Raw genomic sequence first — 20256 nt, 5'->3', positions numbered from 1 at the left:
TCATATTAGGAGGTACAAAGAGGAAAAATTAAAAAACAATTCTCCTGCTTTTACTGGGGTTTGATTTACCCACCTGGAAAGTAACCAAGCTGCAGGCAGCGGTGGCAGCTCCATCACCGCCGGAGCCGCAGGAATCCACTCGTGTTCCCTGGAATTTGGGCATTTTTTGTTGCACCCTTCTGAGCACGGTTCCAGCCCGTCACTCAGCGCGGGGCCAGCCCCTTCCAGAGGATATTTAAAGGGAAGCTGATGCACAACTTACTCCGAAGAGGCGGGGAAGCTCCGGAGGAGCGGGAGGGGGCAGCCGGCAGCCTGAGATCGCTGCCCTTCGCAGTACTCGGGATGCTGCCAGCTCGGGGACGGTGACCCGGACTCCGTTCCTGCTCCTCCTCGCCCCTGGCTGGGTACGTACGGCCCTGCAGCAGCTCTGCCTGGGCACTGCAGCTTCTTGCTTCGATGTGTGCGAGGGCTTTGGGCCGAGAGACTCTTCCCGGCTGCCACCTGCTCCCGAGTTTCCGAGGGAAGCTGGGCTGGGAGCGGAGTGATGTAAATGTCCTGGGTAACTTGGACAATGGGTTGTCCAGTCGCACCCCCCCCCCCCCCCCCCCACCCCGGGGGCTGCCCCGTGTAACGTGTGTTATCCACGGGCCTTAGAGCTCCTGGCACATGGGAATGGGTTTTGTTTTTTCCTACTCCTGGAAGCCAGAAATTCGCCCTGGTCTAGAAGCGGGAGAAGAGAGCAGAGAGAGGGGAAGTCAGTGAGTTTGTCATTACAAAGAGTAACAGTCTCATATCTCAATTCCTTACTATCACCATCCTTCCCCAGCTGTCACTGAATCCAGCCATGTGCTCCCAAAAGCAGTGATCGTGAGGGGAAAATTAGACTGCATCATCTCCAGAGCAGGATTTGTGCTTGTTTTCCTGTTAATACAAGTTCTCGAGAGAGCACCTGATTCCTCTTAGGACATTTGAGTGCTGTTGTCGTGTCAGCAGTATCAGGAACATCACTACCATCATTAAACTGCCAAAAAGCACTAAAAGAAGCACTAAAAGAACCAGCTGAGTGTTTATTATATGACCTCTACCTTGCAGCATTAACTCCTGCCTCCCTAAGCTCTTTGTAAATGCTCAGCTCAGAGTTAACCTTTTCCTGCCCTCTGAGTGCAGTCATGAACCCAAACACATTTTTAAGACAACCTCATTGTTTTGGCTCCCCTAGCTGGTTCCCTGGGCTCCTGTGGACATTGGTCAGGAATGAGAAATCCAGACAGTGCCATGGACCTACTGCAGTGGTGGGAGCTCATGTTGCAGCACTTGTACCTCCCTAATGATGCAAGGGAAGAGGTTTTATATAAATATGAAGCAGGAAGAACAGTCTCAATTTTTTTTACCTGCATGTAACTGGGTTTGGCTCTGGCAGTTTGGGAGGGAGCTTGTTCTGGCTTGTCAGCCGAGCAGACAGCTCTGGGCAGCTAGAGGTAGAGAACACAGTGGAGTGGAACAGAGCAGGGGAATCCTCTGGTGTGGCTTGGCCATCACTCGGGGGTCCTGGGAGTCCCACAGTTTCACACAGTGTTTGTGATGGATGCAACAGCTGTCAGAAAAGCCAGAAACAGGGAGAGCCAACATGCCAGGCTTTAGAACCTTCTTAGATCCATGGCCTTGATCTCCGAGTTGAATCCCTCTGGACCCGGGTCAGTGTCAGGTTATTTGGAATTGTTGGACTTTGTGTTACCTTTGGGTCTACAACAAAACCCTGAATTCTGATCCTGGCAGCTCTCGGGAACAGTTTGTGGAGTTCTTTGCGGAAATTTTAAGGCAGTTCTTTGGGCAGAAGAACCAGAAGTAGCCTTTGGAAAGAATGCAGGGTGAAAAACCAATATAATTCACTATTCAGCCTCTCTGAAAGAAAATTCTGTAATGGAGGGCTCAAGGACGTTGGCTGAACATTGACTTTTCCCCAGCTGTTCTCCCACTTGAGAGCCTCCCTGGCCAGGCAGTTGTTTCAATGCTCTGGCTGTTGGGTGTGTGTGAGCCAAACCCCATTCCAGCTCATTCCCTTCTCTACCAGGCCTAGGAGAGCAGCAGGAATTATAAATAGTTTGGGCTGACTTTGCTCAGCAATAAAACCAGCCAACAGGAGCCCCAATACCTCCTGAGCAATGGAGGGAGACACATCTGAGCCGACTGGGAGCATCTGGGTGTATTTAGAAGGGTCCTGAAAATCATTATAAATTGGGATTTTGAGCTGACGGCTGGGGGAGCTGAGGTACAGAATAGGTGACTGCAGGGTCTCCAACTGGTCTCTGATACAACAGAGATCTGAATTGATATATTCTCCTGCTGAAAAGCAGCTGTGATACTGAATGAGGAAGTCAAGCTACTGTGAACAGAAGGTAAAACCATGTGGGCTGGTTTATGTGACTGAGTTATGAAGGAAATAACTAGTGCCAGCCGTGATTAATGAGGGCGGGAGAGAAAAAAACCACAGAATTGTAGAATCATGGAATAGTTTGGGTTGAAAGGGATCTTGAAGATCATCCAGTTTCATCCCCTTGTCACACGCAGGGACACCTTCCACTAGACCAGGTTGTTCCAAGCCCTCTCCAGCCTGGTCTTGGACATTTCCAGGGGTGAGACAACTCAGTTGGGTTTAAAGCTGTTGCATTCTCTTGTCCCCAAAGAGCTTGGTTTAGTTAGCATTTCAGCAGGAAAGCTATTTTGGGAGTGTTTCTATCTATGGCCTGTGGCTGACAGTGCATTGGAAAATACTTGTTACCATTATTTTTTATTAAGTGCATGGATTACATCTTGGTATAGATCCCATGTTAGGAATGCTTTGTTTCTTGTGTGATCTCATGCACTCCCTCTGTCTCATGTGGGATTGAATAATGCGTTCCTTGGCAGCTGGAGCTAGAAAAAAGTAGGCAAGATTTCTGTATTTTTAGTTCTTTTAATGCACTTCAGCAGTTGGGAATCGATTCCTGGGACAAGCTGGGTTCTGGTGAGTGGCTCCAGGGCAGTAGGCTGGGAACAGCTGAGCTGCAGGCTGGAGAGGCCTGTTTCCAAAATACTTAGTGCTAGGAGTTATCCAGGACAATTATGCTGATTCCTGCTGAGGAGAGAGACTCTGGAAGGACTCACCCCTTGGGACCACATGAGAGAATGGCTGTAGCTGTTTCAGGAGTAGTTTAGATGGATATTAGAAAAAGGTTCTTCTCCCAGAGGGTGCTGGGCACTGCTCAGGCTCCTCAGGGAATGGTCATGTCCCCAGGGCTGCGAGAGGTCCAGCAGCATTTGGACAACACTCTCAGGCACAGGGTGGGATTGTTGGGGTGTCTGTGCAGGGAAGAGGGGTGGTACTCCATGATCCTTGTGGGTCCCTCCCAACTTGGATATTCCATGACTTTGAGGGCATATTTAGCCCAATCTCAGTCCCACAGGTGCTGTGTTGGTGACACAGCTGAACAAAGAAGTTGGCACATTCTGACCCCAAATGAACTGAAGGCAGAGCAACAATCAAAACAGGTGGAAGTTTTCCTGCTCTGGTTGGTGACAGACACAATATCCAAGAAAGCTATTTCACAAGTGAGGGGTGGATGGGATCTGACAAGTACAAACAGAGCCTTAACAAGATACATTTTTTGACCTGTTTCAGGTGTGTCCCCCTCCCTGCTGCTCTCAAGGCTATTACCAGCTGTCCTAGGGTGACGTTATGGTGTTTGCATCCCCAATCGTGTGTTCTGTGTATGTTTGATATTCTGTTCTGTGCTTTCAGAACCGACTCAGAAAGTGAAGGTTTGTTTTGTCTTGTTATCAGCCGGCTCACCTCCCCCATGGTCTGTTGTCTAGAAGAGGCTGGTGCTGGCTTTGCTTTGCTTTGCTTGCTTGCTCTTGCTTCTGCTTTTGCCTTTGCTTTTGCTTGTTAGTTTAGCTAAGCAGTCCAATTCTTTCCCTGGACTGTTTCTTTTCCCTTTCCCTTTCCTGAATACCATCCAACCTGCTCCAGACAGGACCTGGGAACCCCGAGGAGCACCGGGAGCCTGTGCTCTGTGATCTGCAGCAGCCATCCCCAGTGCCCAGAGCAATCCCCAGCGCCCAGACCCGGCGGCCACTCCCAGGAGAGACTTTCTGGATTTGTCATCTCTGCAGAGTGGTGAAAGGGTTTTGTTGTCATCTGGTGTTGTTCATTTTTTGGTGCTGGAGAGTGTTTTGTTTGTTAAATAAACAGGTTCTTTTCTCACTTCTCCCGGAGAAAATTCTTCCCGAACCAGGTTGGGAGGAGGGGCTGTGGGGGTTTGTTTTCTGAGGGCTCCTTCCAGAGGTTTTCTCCCAAATTTGCCCTAAACTAGGACACCAGCTCAGCTGCTGCTCTCCTGCAGAGCTGTGAGGGGTCTACCCCATTGGATGCTTCCCGCTCCACCCTGCTCATAGCAGTGTAGGATCCCAGAGTGTTTTGGTGGCATCATCCATGTGCCAGGGTTGTGTCAGCTCTGGGTATGAGCTGAGCCGTGTCCAGAATAGTGGAGTGGTGCATAGAGTGGGGCAAGGGGGAGTTTGGATGGGCAGGATCTGAACAGTAAACCAGGCTGGAGCTGGCACTGATGTTTCTGAGGAGGTTTCAGAGGATCTCTAGAGGCCACATGTTCTGCACTGTTCACAGTCAGGGTGTTATATCTTGCCCAAATCTGGGTACAGGCAGAGCTGAGCTGGTGCTCCTGCTCTGAGCTGATGCAGAACAGGGATGGCACACACTCAGTGTACTGGGATGCTAGTCCCATCTGGGTTTTCCAGAGCAGGTAGTCCTGCTTCCGCTGCAGCCTGGTCTCTGTTTGGTGTCTGAAGTGTCATGAAGCCAAGGGTGGGTTTCAAGGGCTGTCTACTGAAATGCTGTCAAAGGGAGGCATCTGGGCACTCACAAGGTTCCAAGGAAGATTGGTTATGCTGTGTTCCTTGGGAAATGGAGAGGGCGCATGTTATAAGGAAGAAAGTGTGAGATGCAGGGGACAAAATGAAACCTTCGAGCTTCTGGGTTGGTTTTCAGCATCCCCACAGTCCCACTGCCTGGCTTTGGGCAAGTCCTGTTGCTGTGCATATTGTTTTTTCAGCTTACACTGTGTCTGATGCTGGTGCAGAGACTTTGATGGTTGTCCCATGTAAAAGCTGGTGCTCCTTGTTGTTAGTGATTACAACTTTATTGCTTCCAGGGTGGGTGAGGTGTACAGGGGCCTCTGAGCTATCACTTGTCCTGTTTGTTTTGGCTCTGTTTCCAAGAGGCATCTTTTTTTTTTCTTTTTTTTCCCCTTGAGCTCCAGATGAAGTAGGGATGAGGAAAACATGAGTCCTGTGAGTCCTTGGGAGCTGCATACACCCCTCTGCAGCAGGGCTGTTCCCCCTCTCTTCTGCGGTATCTGTGCTTTCAGCAGAGCTGTATTTTTCCTCTCCCTGTCCAGCTGCCTTGCAATAGACTCATTCTCTCCATGGCTTTTGCCTTCCAGGTAGAGCCACAGGCCTGCACGTTCCCATGCCAGTGGCCCTGTGGGTACCAGCCATGTGTGGGATGTCTGTGGCTGCTGCAAGGTGTGTGCCCAGCAGCTGGGTGAACTCTGCTCCTTGCACAGGCCCTGTGACCATCACAAGGGACTCTACTGTGACTTCTCCAAAATCCATACATGCAGTGGGATTTGCTTAGATGAGAGCTGCAGGTTCTGTCCTTGTGTGTTTTTTTTTGTGGTGCCTCCACAGAACACCCATTAGAATTTCCTTGGAGCTTCATCCAGTGTCATGCTGAGAGATCAGTGCCAGCCCTGGGAACAGCAGATCCCCTGGCACACACACAGCAGGCTTCTCACAGCTCCAGTGAGGCATGAGTGGGGCTGTGGGACTCCTTTTTCTTACCTGCATGTAACTGGGTTTGGCTCTGGCAGTTTGGGAGGGAGCTTGTTCTGGCTTGTCAGCTGAGCAGACAGCTCTGGGCAGCTAGAGGTAGAGAACACAGTGGAGTGAAAGAGAGCAGGGGAGTCCTCTGGTCTGAGTGTTGGCACTTCTGGCGTGGCTTGGCCATCACTCGGGGGTCCTGGGAGTCCCACAGCTTCACATACAGTGTTTGAGGACATCCTGCGACATCCTCTACCCTTTGTGCAAATATCAGCAGTCCGAGCTCTTGCTGAAAGTACTTTTACTTGGAATATCCTACCCCAAATCCCTCTGCCTTTTGCCATGGATGGGTGTTCTGCACTTGGCTGCTCCTATGCAAGAGGCAAAATGTATTTCTGGCCATAGCATGTGGGTGGGAAGAGCTGAACATCTCCTTTACCACATTGTGTCTGTGTGGAACATAGAATTCCTGAGCCAAGTAATGCAAATGTGGAAGCTGCTTTACCTCCTGACACCTCTTTTCACCTAGAAAAGAAAATTTTTTAAAGATTTTTTTTTTTAGTAGTTCCTTCTGAAACAAGCAGAAATAATTTTGGTCTAGAGGAAAACAACGTGTTTCCATAGCCTCCTGGTCTTTGTTTCAAAACAAGACTCCTCTACCCCATCTCTGACAGGAGCTGGTATTTTTTCTTACATTTCAAAAGAATCAAATTTTCAAAATAATCAGGAAGACCTAAGAGTTGGCAGTTTGGTATGAGTACTTAGGGAGATGTTTGGCTACAGCACTGTCTCTGGAAATGATCCAGCACCAATCTGAGACAGAATCATAGTATCATGGAATGATCTTAAAGCTCTTCTTGAGCCATCCCCTGCCATGGGTGGGGACACCTTCCACTATCCCAGTTTGCTCCAAGTCTCATTCAGCATGGCCTTGGACACTTCCAGGAACGGGGCAGCCACAGCTTCTCTGGGTACCCTGTATCCTCATGGCCTCAACAGCCTCACAGGGAAGAATTTCTTCTCAATATCCCATTTATCCCTAGCCCTTGTCTAAATGAGTCTAACTTGTTGGCATTTGCTCATTCAAGAAGTTTTTTCAAGTTGCTTCATTTTCATTCCCCAGTTTTGGGGGTTTTTGGAAGCCATGTGAGCTTCTGGTACTTTCTGCAGACATTGAGACACCTGAGAGCTGAGGATTGAAGCTTAATAAGGCAAACACAGGTGTGATGACATCCACCAGATAGATGTGAGCAGCATGCTGCCTCATTCCAAATGGGAATGCAGTGTCTGTTTGTGGAGGGAAGCTAGCAAAAATTTCCTCAGGAGCGTGGGAGTCACCATTTCAAAATCTCTCAGTGAAGCCTTGAAATCCTTCTAATAAAGGTGCTTTGTATTCAGCAGACATCCAGGTTTGATCCAAACATTGGAAGTGATTCTGCTGTGGAGGAAATCAGAATTGCAGACACAACTGTCCTTCCTGATTTTAAATGAGAAATTAGTCTTTTCACAGCAAAAACTGCTGTGAACAGAGGCCAGGATTTATTTCTAAAATGGGCTGAGGATTTGGGCCATAACATCCTTGGGTGACGTTTTTATGATGTCCACATGGGTTTGTTGGAAGATGGGGGATTTTGGAGGCAATGAAGGAAGCTGGAGGAGTGAATCAGAGGAAAGGAAAGGTCAATGTTTTGCCTTAATTTTATCCAAATAAGCAGATGTGCTGGAAGGAGAAAGGAGCTGATGTGTCACGGGAAAAGTATCATGCTTGGGTATCATGGGGAAAGTGTCTCAGTTGAGACCAGTCTGTCGGCTGTATTGGGAGAGATGGGAAGGGAACCATCAGAGGGAAACTTATTTTATGTTGTATAGAGGGAGGATGGACGGATGGCATCCACTTTGATGGAAAAAGTGAGGATTTTGAAGTGTCAAAGTTGGAGCACAGGAGTATTTTTATCCCAATGACATTGTAAAGAGTTACAAGATGAGATGCAAATCTTTATAGGAGCAGTCCAGAAGGATTTGTGTCCCCTCAAGGGATAGAGATGGGATGGAAAGAGATTCTTACTCCTTGTTTGATTCAAACACTTTCTGTCGGAAATAGTGTCCTCCAGGCAAGAAGGACTTAGGGGAAAACAAATCAGGTTTCCTGGGAAGCATCCCCAAACAGTCAAAAATCCTTCCTTTTGCTAACTTCCCCATAGAGGTTTGCATGGATTTTTAATTTTTTTTTTTTTTTAAGGATCGCGATTGCAGAAAACAGAAGCTTCTGAAAACTGTCCAAAATCAAGATTTCTGTCCTGTGAAAACTCTGAGATTTCAACATTGAATTTCAGGCTGAGAGAAAAAAACTACATTAATATATATTAAAAAAAAAATTAAAGTATTTAAAAAAAAAACAAACTCAAAACTTTCCATTACTTATTTAGAATACTCATTTGGCTGTGTCAAAACTTCCCATTCTATCAAAATACTTCATCTTGATCTTTATAATAGCAAAATAATTACTGAACAAAGTGCTTCCCTCTGTGGATACTATCCCATGTGTACTTTGGTTGAGCATAAAGTAAATCTTTCATATCAAATGGTTCAGTTGGTTCTTGAAAATATTCTTGATCTTAATTAGGTAAGAGATTTCTGCTGGAAAGCTTCACTGGGAAAGTTCTGGCTAATGCACTGGTAAGAACTTGGGAGTGTTTTCATGCCTGCAGAATAAAAGTTGCTACTCTGTGTCAGATATTGTTGAGTTTCCTTTTTTTTTGCCCATTTGCCCATTTAAGTTTTATTGGGAAGGAGGCAGCAACTGGTAGGAGATCTGGAGATGAGAGATCCAGAGATCAGAAGGGTGAAAACTGGAAAAAATTTGGGCTGGAAGGAGGAAGAGATTTGTGCATCACAGAGGAGCCAAAAAGGACATCATCCCAAAGTATCATTTTCATTTGTAGGTACCATTTGCATGGGGGAACCAGCCATTCTTAGAAGAGTGTTGCCTATTGGTATCCCAGGAGTACTGAGGAGCAAAGCCGTGCTCACATGTCATGTCAGTGTTATGTGTAATAAATATAATTCGTGCCATTCCTCGTAGGAAATATGTAATATTGGATATTTGTTAAATCATGCCCGTTGTATTAGTTCCCCCCCCCTTTACAGGCGAGACTGGGTGTATATTAGAAACTGATTTACAAGTAAAAGGATGTGGCTTGGCCAGGAGATGGGCCATGGCTGGGCTCCAGGTGTTAATCATCACGATCATCAGTGCTTATCGTCCAAGATGGATATCATGGAAATCCTCAGACAGATCCATGTGAATGCAGCCTTCCTGTAAACTCTCATCAAGAATTCAACTACTCCGGACATTGAATTATTTCTCCTCATCACCAAAAAGAAATTCTTATTAACATATGGACTCCGAATAGAAGAAAGGACTGATTGCTAAAACCTTGGCCTCAGGCAGAATTTTCCCTATAAAAACTGCCTGTGCCAGGATGGAGGTGTGGGCATAGGGGAAAACCTCTGCTGAGGCTGACTCCTTGTTGCACACCCAGGGTCGACCCCGGGCTCGGCTCTGTCCTTTCCGTGTGGCTGACTAGATAGAATCTGACCACAAATAAAATGATTTTTATTTTTAATCTGTCTGAATAAATTCTCATTTATAACATCAGGAATATGTCTTGCACAGCACCACTGACCAGTCACTTCGAGGTGGTTGGGAAGAACTCTGACAGAGAAAAGGCTCTTTACAGGCACCAAACACCAAATCATACTTAGTAGCTCATCCAAGTGGAAAAGAATTTTTTCTAGAGAATTTTGGGAGGACCAGCACTTCTGAAAAATCAGTGTCAGAAGTAGCCTTGGGTCCACGGAGGCAAATAGGATATATTCAGGACTGGGATGGCAGAGCAGAGGAGGATGGGCTCTGTCCCTCATCAGGAGTTCTGTGTCTCCAAGGCAGGGCTTCAGCCTTCTGCTTACTCCTCCTCCTCTTCTTCCTCCACCAGCTCATGAGGGTGCAACGTGACCTGCTGGGCAAGATGTACCTCAGCGGGGAGAGATTCCAGCCCACATGCAAAGTGCAGTGCATCTGCACGGATGGGGCCGTTGGCCACATCCCGCTCTGCACTGATGACCTGTGCCTGCCGTCCCCCGAGTGCCACGACCCCCGAGGGTGAAGTTCCACAAGTGCTGCGAGGAGTGGGTATGTAAGGAGGGCAGCAAGGATAACTGCTTTGGAACGGCCATGGCAGGTCAGTGGGGCACGAGGGATGGAGCTGGGAGCTGTTTGGTGGGGAAGTGGAGTGAATTTGGGGCACTGGCTGGTTTGGGGCTGGTGGTGGCTTTGTGCATCATCATGATGGGGATGAGAACCAAGTGTTGTGTTCTAGAGCTAAACACCAGCCCACCCAGCTGCTCTATCACTCCTCTTCCCAGCTGAACAAGGGGGAGAAAATAAATGGAAAGTGACTTGCAGGTTGAGATAACGCAGTTTACTAAAGCAAAAGCAAAAGTTTGCATGTGCACAGGCAAAGAAAAAAAAAATAGATTTATTCTTCACTTCCCATCATCAAATGGTGTCCAGCCACTTCCTGGGAAGCAGGGCTTCAGCACATGGAGCAGTTGCACCAGGAGGCAAGGATATTCCCCCTCCACCCCCTTCCTCCTCCTTTCCTTAGCTTTTATATCTGAGCTGACAGGATGCGGTCTGGAATATCCCTGTGGTGAATTTGGGTCAGCTGTTTTGGCTGTGTCCACTAACAGGATCTTGCCCCAGCCCTGATGACACGTGGCTGAAAAATTAAAACTCTACAATTTTAATAAAGATTTGTAGGGAATGGTTATTTTAAATTTTTTTTAGCGCTGGGCACACACTGGAATTTTTCTTGTTGCAGGGATTTCTTTTAAAGGGCATGCACGCTCTTTGGGGATTTTTGATTTTTTAAAATTATTTTGTACTAATTTATATAGAATTTTATAATAGGTTTATGTATATTTATTTTGTTGATTTTGAGTTATAATTTATAGTTGGCTTTTTGTATAGGGAACTTTTTAATCTTTTTGTCTATTTTTGTAGACATATTTTTTTTTGTTTTAGAGTTTAAGGGGCCCCTCTTATCTCTTCACCTTGGAGATTGCATTCTTTTTTCTTTGGCTGGGACAGTTTTACAAGCACAGCAGAGTTAACAGACTGTCTTGGTTTGACAAGACAGGAGTCTGTGAAGGAGGGCAAAAGCCTCCTGTGCAATGGAGAAGGTAAACCCCCTCCCTCCGAATTACTAGGATTTTTAAATTAAAAGGCTCTCAGGCAAAGATATGGGAATGGGAGTAACAATACTTTACTAGGAGAAAACTAGATGACAATTTAAAAAGGCAAATGCAATCGGTACAAATAAAACTAGTGATAAAGTCCACAACCGGAGGATTCGGGGTGCTGGTAGCAGTCCGATTGAAATGATAGCTGCTCCCCTTGCAGTGGCTGATGAATTGCAGCTGCAGTGGTGATCTTTAGAAGGGTATAGTTTTCTCTGAAGATCTGGTGGCAGTGGGGCTGGTCTTCCTCTGCGCCGGGGTTTCCTCCGAGCTCCGCCGCCGCCGCCTCAGCGCGCTCCGGCTGCTTCGCTGCGAGTGCCGCCGAAGAGAGCTGCTTCTCTGGCAATCCCCCAAAGTAAAGAGCTGCTCTGTCCCCAAAAAGGTACCCCCTTATATCCAATAAAAGAGTGCTTGGCTTCCCCCTCTGGGTGGAGCATCTCAGCCCTGCAGTGAGTCAGTCAATGGCCCATTAACAAACCATTACCTCTTCGGAGCAAACCATTGTTCTTGGAAGAGATAACAAACCTGCCCAACCTCCAACAGATGGCAAATAGAATACAAGCTTATCTTACAAACCAGGACACAGACTAAACAGCAGATTTTACTCATGTTAGCAGGCCACTTTGCAGTACACTTTACCTAGATCTAGATGGATTTTTTACCCCGTTAAATTTTACTCTGTTTCATCTCACCCTTTCCTATATATAAGTAAATTCTTTTACTTAATGTAAATTATTGCAATAATAGGTGTTTCTTAACGCTTTATTATGTATATTTGATAAGGAGGTTAATATAACTATTTGTTGTAGTATTTTTAAATTAGTAATATGAAGGATAAATTTAAATTTATTTTAATATTAATAAAACTATAATGGGGTGGTACAATTTATTAAAAATTTTATTTGCAGTTGGTGATTATTTAAAGATTATATTTTACTAGTGATGATTTGCATATTGGGTTTTTGTAGAATTTTGGTTACGTTTTTGGTATTATGATGACTAGTAACTAGGTTTTTTTTGTTTTTTAATTATTTTTTTTTTATCTTTAATAGGTTCTGGTGTTTAGTTAATTGTGTTATTAATGTGAGGTTTATTTTAATAGGAGTGGGTGATAGTTATTGATATATTGTGTAATTGGTTTTAATTAGTTGGTAGGATGTTACTGGGGCTAAATATGAAAAATTATATTTAATAATTTTAATAAAAGTGTAAATATAAAAATTAGAATTATTTATAGTAGACAAAATTAAATTACTGTTATTGATTTTTATGATATTATAGGCAGGTTTTAAGTATATATAATTTTTACTAGTATATATAAGTATAGTTTTTTGATTAGTGACTGGATAGATTTTAAAGTGGCAAATAATTTGTTTAGTGTTGCGACATATATTGAGCATTAATGTTATTGCTTTTATAAATGAATCTTAGTTGCTCTTTAGCAACACAGGATCTTAAGTTTATTGTTTGTTACTTTTTATTTACTTTTTGTTCTTATACTTTATACTTTGAGGGGTAAAGTATTGGTTTTTTATTATTTAATCTTAGTGTGATGATGGAGTGGATTATATAAACAGTGATATTATGTATAGTAAGTACAAAGATAGTGGCTATATTAGAAGTAGGATTATAGGTAAAATTTACTAAAGTTTACTAGGACTGAAACTTTCTTTTGAAATTAATTAACAGGCTGGGAGAGTTTTACAAGCACAGCAGAGTTAACAGACTAAACAGCAGATTTTACTCATGTTAGCAAGCCACTTTGCAGTACACTTTACTAGATCTAGATGGATTTTTTACCCTGTTAAATTTTACTCTATTTCATCTTCATCAGGGGAGAATGTTGGAGAGACATCAGTGATGCTGTGTCAACCCTGCCCAGTAGTAGCCAAAAACACTGATGTGTTACCAACACCTTTCCAGCTCCCACTGCACAGCACAGCACTGGAGTGGCTGCTCAACTCCAGCTCAGCCAGACCCAATACAAAGTGAAGCCTCAGCAGGGCTATGGGAAAGCGTCTGCATCCTGAAGTGTCACAGCAGAACTGTCTGGAGCTGGGCTATGTAGGAAATGGACCCTGCTCACCTGCATCCCTTTTCTGCTGAGAGACCAAGTATCTCATGGGATGGGCCAGACCTTTGCTAATGTTCCTGAAGTGTTAAAGTGTGTTGGGAGCTCCCATGGAGCTGCTACTCTTTGTCCAAAGCCCTGAGCCTTGCCTCGTGTCTCTTCCTCATGGCTCAGTTTTCAGGAAGGATCCAGCTCATAAGCCGGAGCTGAACAACCTGCAGGAGAACTTCTTGGTGCAGACCACAGAGTGGAGCATGTGCTCCCGGAGCTGTGGAATGGGCATCTGTTGTGGCGCGGTATGCGCTCCTCGCCGCGGCACTCCGAGCCGTGCCAGGGAAGAGAACGGGTGGCCGCTTTCCCCTGCAAGCTCTGCAGTTCAGTTCGTGGCGCGCGGGGGCAGACGAAGGCGACATGGGACTTGGGGGGTGAACGGGATGGTTTTATTCAGTGAGCCCCAAGACCCCGGCGGGCGGGGGGGCAAAGGTTTTATACAGAACTCAGGAGGACGGGTGTAGGAACAGCAACCAATGAGGGAATAGCAGGGGAGGAGTTTAGGGCAGAACTAACATCTGGAAGCTGAGGAGGGGGCTAGAATGAATGACAGGGAAGGTTCTAGGGAAAGGGGCAGGGAAAGGGGGGTTGGGGGGGGGAAAGAGATATTAAACTAATATTAAATGAAAGAAAAACACACCACCGCATCTCCCTCTTTTCCTTTACAAAAAGAAGGAGAATTTTGTGGTTTAAGCAAATTGATAAAACATGCAAATAATATAAAATCATATGATAACATTGTAAATTACTTAAAGGACATGAAAGACACATTATTGCATTTATAGGGCAGGAAGAGTAGTAACATCCTAAATCAGACATAAGACTGTATAAAACTTGCTGTTTTGCTGCTCTGAGTAACAATCTATAATAATGCAAATAATTGAAATAATTGAAATAGAATTGAAATCAGATAAAAACTAGGTGATTGAAATAAAATGAAATAGTTAACAGAAATTAAATTTAAAAATTGAATTAGAATGATTAAAATCACAATTATTTAATTTAAATAAAATAATTAAATGGAATTATTGGAATTAAATATAATAAAAAATCAACTAAATATAACTAATAAATTTTTAAATTTCGCAGCAATGCAGCAAGCCTGAAGTGATATAGTAGCTGAGTGATTCCTGTAGCAGTAATGGTTAAACACAGCCTTTAAGTAAAAAAATATCAGAAAAGACTGAATTAATTATAATTACAACAAAACAACTTAATATAAAATCAAATTGTAACATTACATATTATTAAAAAAACATAAATTGAAAGACATTAAAAAATGATAAACTAATTGTGATTATAACATATGAAACATATAAAAACTTCATCTGGAATATATAAAATTGTCCTAAATGAAAGTCCAAATTAAGGGTACAAAGCACAGCAGGATTTGTGACTTCATCTGATTTAGAATTTGCTTTGTCGCGGCGCTTGCGATGTTCAGCTTCTCAAATTCTTAAAGCAGAGTCAGCGGATAACGGCGCTTGTCTTAAAGCAGAGTCAGCGGATAGTGATGTGGTTTGTTTAATTTGAATGTTTGTTTGCGAGGTGGGCATAATATCTTGAGTATTAATTAACTGGGATGATATTTCTTTCTATAAAATATAACTCAACAAACAGATTATTCAAAAATAATCAAAAGCAAAAAGAGGAATTTGTAGTTAAATAAAAAGGAATATTGGGTAGGGTACATTAAGGAATAGGATAGGGGAATCAGACAATCACTTAATTAGTGATTGCCATGATTAACAGGGGGTATCGGTAAGGGGTGGACTGGGGCGCTGCCATTTTAGGGGGAAGACAAAATGACGGATCCTCAATCCCGGGTTTCGGCTCCATTTCCTTGGGAGAAGATCCCTCCCGACCCTCCCCCCGGAGGACGAGCCCGAAGAAGGATGGGGAATATCCAACCCCGCCTCCCCACAATAGGGACTAGCCTCGTGCAGGGACGGTGCAGGGCTATTGGGGGAGAAATGGGACTGGCGGGAAACTAGGGGCGGAAAAGAAGGGTCAAGGCGGGAAAGCGGGTCCCGAGCGGCGTGGCCAGCGCCATCTTGGGAGGGGGTGCCAGATACACTGCACTTGGCCTGAGCAGTGTCCGGCAGGGCACTTGGGGCGGCTCGGCCACAGCAATCCCTAAGGGAGGATAGGAAAGGGTTTTAGGAAAGTCTGAGGGGATGGGGGCATAGGGAGCTTCACAGAAGCAAAAAGGGGAAATTTATAGGGGGGGGGGGGCCGCCCGACGCAGCTGGATGTCGGCGCAATGCGTGGGTGTAAAGGGCCCCTTTTAACAACTCTCCTATAGCTAACGTGTTGCCCTCTTAGCTGTTCCCTACTGGTGTCTTTTCTACCCCCTCCGTCCAGCCCAGAATGGGGAGGGGAGGATAGAGAAGACAACTTTTTCGAGGAGAAGAAAAAGCGATCTAATCTAGGTCCCCACAGAAGACTAGGCGAAGGATAGCACTCAGTGCTAGCTTCCCCCAGAAAAAGAAAACCCACCCGCTTGCCAGGGACATGCACGGCTACAGCCCCAGTCTGGGCGCAGACAGGGGTTAAAACGCGAGAAAAAAAAAAAAGGTGGCAATCCCAGCCGTCCGTCGGGGCGACCCCCACCCCGTGTAGCCTACCTTACCTTGCAGGCTCGGACGGAGATGGCTTGAATCTTCTCTTCGACTCGATGGAAAAGTCGCGCTAAAAACTGGGGATGTTCCTTCTCTTTCGGTTTGGCCCTTCCGGAAGCCTGGGTGTTCCCGTTAAACCAAGACTCGTCCCCGAAGCCTTGGTTTCGGCCACTATCAGCCTCCGGTGGTCTCACTGCAGCTGCTGACCGAGGAACCTCTTCTCGGTAGCCTTTCTTCAGGCTCTCCTGAGCCGCTGCCAAAACCGCTCTCTCTGTGTCCTCGGGTAAGTCTGCCCGCCAAAAAGCTCTGCAGCCCGGCTGCCCATGCAGCGCGGCTGCTTCTGGGTGGGTAGATGGCGAGAACAAAGAGGGTCCCGGAGCGTCAGTTTTTCGCTCGGCGCTCAGCTCCTCTTAGCATCAGGCAGAGCTTTTACGGCCGTAGATGTTCCTCTTCCCTCCTTCTTCTTCTGTGAGGCGGGCGCCCCCATGAATTTGCCCGTTTTTTTTACAAGACGAAGGAGGGAACCATCCTCTCGCTACCATATGTTGTGGCGCGGTATGCGCTCCTCGCCGCGGCACTCCGAGCCGTGCCAGGCTGGGCGGTGAGGGAAGAGAACGGGCGGCCGCTTTCCCCTGCAAGCTCTGCAGTTCAGTTCGTGGCGCGCGGGGGCAGACGAAGGCGGCACGGGACTTGGGGGGTGAACGGGATGGTTTTATTCAGTGAGCCCCAAGACCCCGGCGGGCGGGGGGGCAAAGGTTTTATACAGAACTCAGGAGGACGGGTGTAGGAACAGCAACCAATGAGGGAATAGCAGGGGAGGAGTTTAGGGCAGAACTAACATCTGGAAGCTGAGGAGGGGGCTAGAATGAATGACAGGGAAGGTTCTAGGGAAAGGGGCAGGGAAAGGAGGGTTGGGGGGGGGAAACAGATATTAAACTAATATTAAATGAAAGAAAAACACACCACCACAGGCATCTCCACCCGTGTGACCAAGGACAACCCCTAGTGCTGCCTGGAGAAGGAAACCCGGCTCTGCATGGTCCGACCCTTCAACTTCTCCATGGAGAAAACCAAGGTATGGTGAGGTATGGTGCTGGATGAGAGGGGACACAGCACCCCAAATGCTTGGGACAGCCTTTGGAATGATCCTGGCTCACAGGGTTTGCTCTGTGCTTCCACTGTCTCTGTCTAATGTGTCCCATAGCCCAGCGATGGGGTCAGAGCACAGGCCTCAATGCATCTTTCCTGTCATGTCCATGGCAATCCATCTGCTCTCTCCCTAGAAGGGAAAGAAGTGTGTGCAGACCCCAAAGCAGTGCCAGAGCCTCCACTTTGAGTTTTCAGGGTGCACCAGCACCCGCTCCTATCAGCCCCGGTTCTGTGGCAGCTGCTCAGATGGGTGCTGCTGCACACCGTTCCTAACCAGCACCATGGATGTGGAGTTCTACTGCCCTGGTGGGGACTTCCTCCCGAGGAAGGTGATGCTCATCAAGATGTGCTCCTGCCTCTATGACTGCCCCCAAGACAATGACATCTTCCTGGCCACATATCATCATTGGATGATCAGAGACCATGTCAAGATTGAGCAGTAATAGCCCTGTCTTGCCAGATCTGAGCTGTGCAGGAGGGCTCTGCAGTGTTTTTGTGGCTGTGTCCAAGCCAATGCAGCCTCTTCCCCTTTTGTGAGGGGCTGTGCTTTCCACAGCAGCACCGTTCACACCAGTAGTCCCTGTGGTTTTCCCAATGAGCCAAAGGAGGAGCCTCTGACCCCTACCCACAGTGGTGCAAAGGTCAGTGAAGAAACCAGAAACAGGCTTGAGCTGTAAACTTGATTTGTATTCCTGCTGGCCAGAAGAGAGAGTGGATCAAAGTCATGTGGCTCCCACCTGTCTCCAGCCCAGAGCACAATTCCTGATTCAGACCCTGAGAATTCTTCCAGCATGAACTGAGGGTGAACCAAGCTGTCAGTCCAAGATGTGTCCCCTGAAGGTGCTGCTGTGGGCAGCTTTTAGTGCCTTGATGAGCATTTCATAGAACCATGGAGTGGTTTGGGTTGAAAGGCACTTTAAAGCTCATCTAGTTTCAACCCACTGTCATGGACAGGGACATTTTCCACTAGCCCTGGTTGCCCCAAGCCCCATCCAACCTGGCCTTGTGCACTTCCAGGGATGGGGATGGGGCAGCCACAGCTTCTCTGGACAACCTGTGCCAGGGCCTCACAGGGTGGAATTTCTTCCTAATCTTGTCAGTAATGGCTCTGGAGTGGGAGAGGGACTGGACCCTACAAGCTTGCATATGCATAGTGAGACTGCAGCTGTTTCAGCTCTAGAGTCTTTTCTCTGGATGTTTGTAAGTAGGAGGAACACTGTTCAGCTCCAGTCTCCCTGGACAGTTTAAGATACTGGCAAGAGAAATTCTCCTATTTGTAAATGGAGCAGATCCCATCTGGAGTTATTGGGGCAGTGCCCTGGGGAGCTGTTGACACTGGTGTCTCCAGCAGTGGGATTTCCTCCTGGCCACAGACCTGGCAGAGTCCCTCTGCCAGGAGGGGACCCTATTGCCAGCCCATAGTGCCAGGAAAGGCCACTAGCAGCCAGTGCCAGTGGTATGTCTCACAGCACGTTGGCAGCTTTGTGGGACTGCTAAGATCTTGTCAGGTGTGGAGGAATCTTAGTTTTAGCAGAAACATCCAGGTACAGGACCTGATGCTGGTTTTTATGTCATCCTTGCCATTGGAAATCAAGAAGCATTTCTGTTCCAGTCAGGCAGGAGCAGCAGCCCCAAGGCTTCACCTCACCATATCTTCCTACCCCACATTAGAGCCTGATGCCAAGGGACATTCCCAGCTGTCCCCAACTGCTGCCCTGAATTTCCAGACTGTTGACACACCAGCTCAGGGCCCATGTTCCATCTCAGCCTCTGTTCTTTCTCTCAGCCTGCAGCAGCTCGTGAGTCTTCACCCTCCTGTCATCAATTTGAACTGTAAATAATTTATCTGATGTTGTTTCTGTTTTTAAGGCTTTTGTGCAATCCTGAGATCCTGTTGACATAACCCTACTCAGGCTGTTAACCCTCTCTGAGCTTCTCTCCTGCCATTCGTACAGTGCTGAGTCTCAAACCATCCTGAGGTTTCACTTTACTCAATGCTAATAAATATCTCTATTTGTTTATATCTGAACTCATCCCCGCTGACCTTTCCCCAGTGTAAGGATCCTCTGGAGAGTTGATGGCTGGGTGCTGGAGGGGAGGGGGTGACAGGGGTTTCTTTTCCTGTTCCCAAATAGCAGCAGGATTGATGTTAAGTGTTTCACAGACAGCTCTGCAGCCCACAAAACATAGCTCCTCCCTCCGCGGCTTGTCGGGGGGGACAAGCAGAGCCCTCCTCTGCCTGCAGAAGGATCCACAAGTCCTTAATACCAGATTAAAAATAACCCCGGGAGCGGATGTGAGCAGAAGTTGGTGATAACAGGGCCAGAATGCAAGGGGCTTTGCAGTGGCTTAACAGCTTACGGATTCATCCCCCTCTCATCACATTCATCACATTATCAGGGACTCCCCCCTCTCCCACTCCACAGGGCCTAGAGCTTCTTCCTGCCCCCGAACCTTCATCCTCGCCGGGGAAGGCTTAGGGCTTCCAGGGAGGGGCGGAGGAGGGGGAACAAACCCCTGCCACGCTTGAGCTCAGCACGCGTTGTGTTGAGGTCCTGAGCTCAGGGCAGGATCCGGCCCGTGCACCTCTGCACGGGCCCTGGGAGAGGCAGTGGGGGACACGCAGTGATGGTCCTCGACAGTGCCCCAGGGCGGTGACCATTAGATGCCACCAGGAACTTCCCCATGGGGACACGCCGTCCCCAGCGCAGGGTACAGGGGCGTGCGGGGCCCCTGGCGTCCTGGGGGGACTCGGCTGCTGAACGTGACGCCGAGTAGCACCCCAGGAGTGCCCGCTCGGTACTCCAGCCCAGTCCCGGCAGCCAGTGCCACCAGGAGGCCGCCACCGCCAAGCCAGCGGAGATGGCAGCGAGGCCCCCGGTGCCAGGGCCGAGCTCCATCCCGCCGCCTCCTTCCCCGTCCTCGCGGGGGCCCTATTCCGCCTTATCTCCGCAGCCGCCGCCTGCGCGGCGCCGATAACCCGGGCGTGGCCCCAGGGATGGGCCCGGGTTCGGGGGCGGCTTCAGGAGCCCTGATGTCCTTAGCGGCTGCGGCCACACCGAGCCTCCTGCGGTGGGCCACCACCGGCTCCTCCAGCCCAGAGCAAGGACGGGGTTTTCCCTAAGATAACTTCGGAAAATAGTGAAAATAAGCAAAAAGGTCTACAAAAGCCCTGATTCTGCTGGT

At 47.4% G+C, this 20256-nt stretch overlaps 1 pseudogene; it reads left to right on the top strand.

The window, feature by feature from the left end:
• The first annotated feature begins 542 nt into the window (after nucleotides 1-542).
• On the top strand, nucleotides 543-19629 carry LOC144247526 (CCN family member 2-like; annotated as a pseudogene).
• Nucleotides 19630-20256: the final 627 nt, after the last annotated feature.

Source organism: Lonchura striata, chromosome 23 (genome assembly GCF_050655825.1).
Source record: "Lonchura striata isolate lonStrDom1 chromosome 23, ASM5065582v1, whole genome shotgun sequence".
Lineage (NCBI taxonomy): Eukaryota > Metazoa > Chordata > Aves > Passeriformes > Estrildidae > Lonchura > Lonchura striata.
This window is presented reverse-complemented; position numbering and strand designations above follow the sequence as displayed.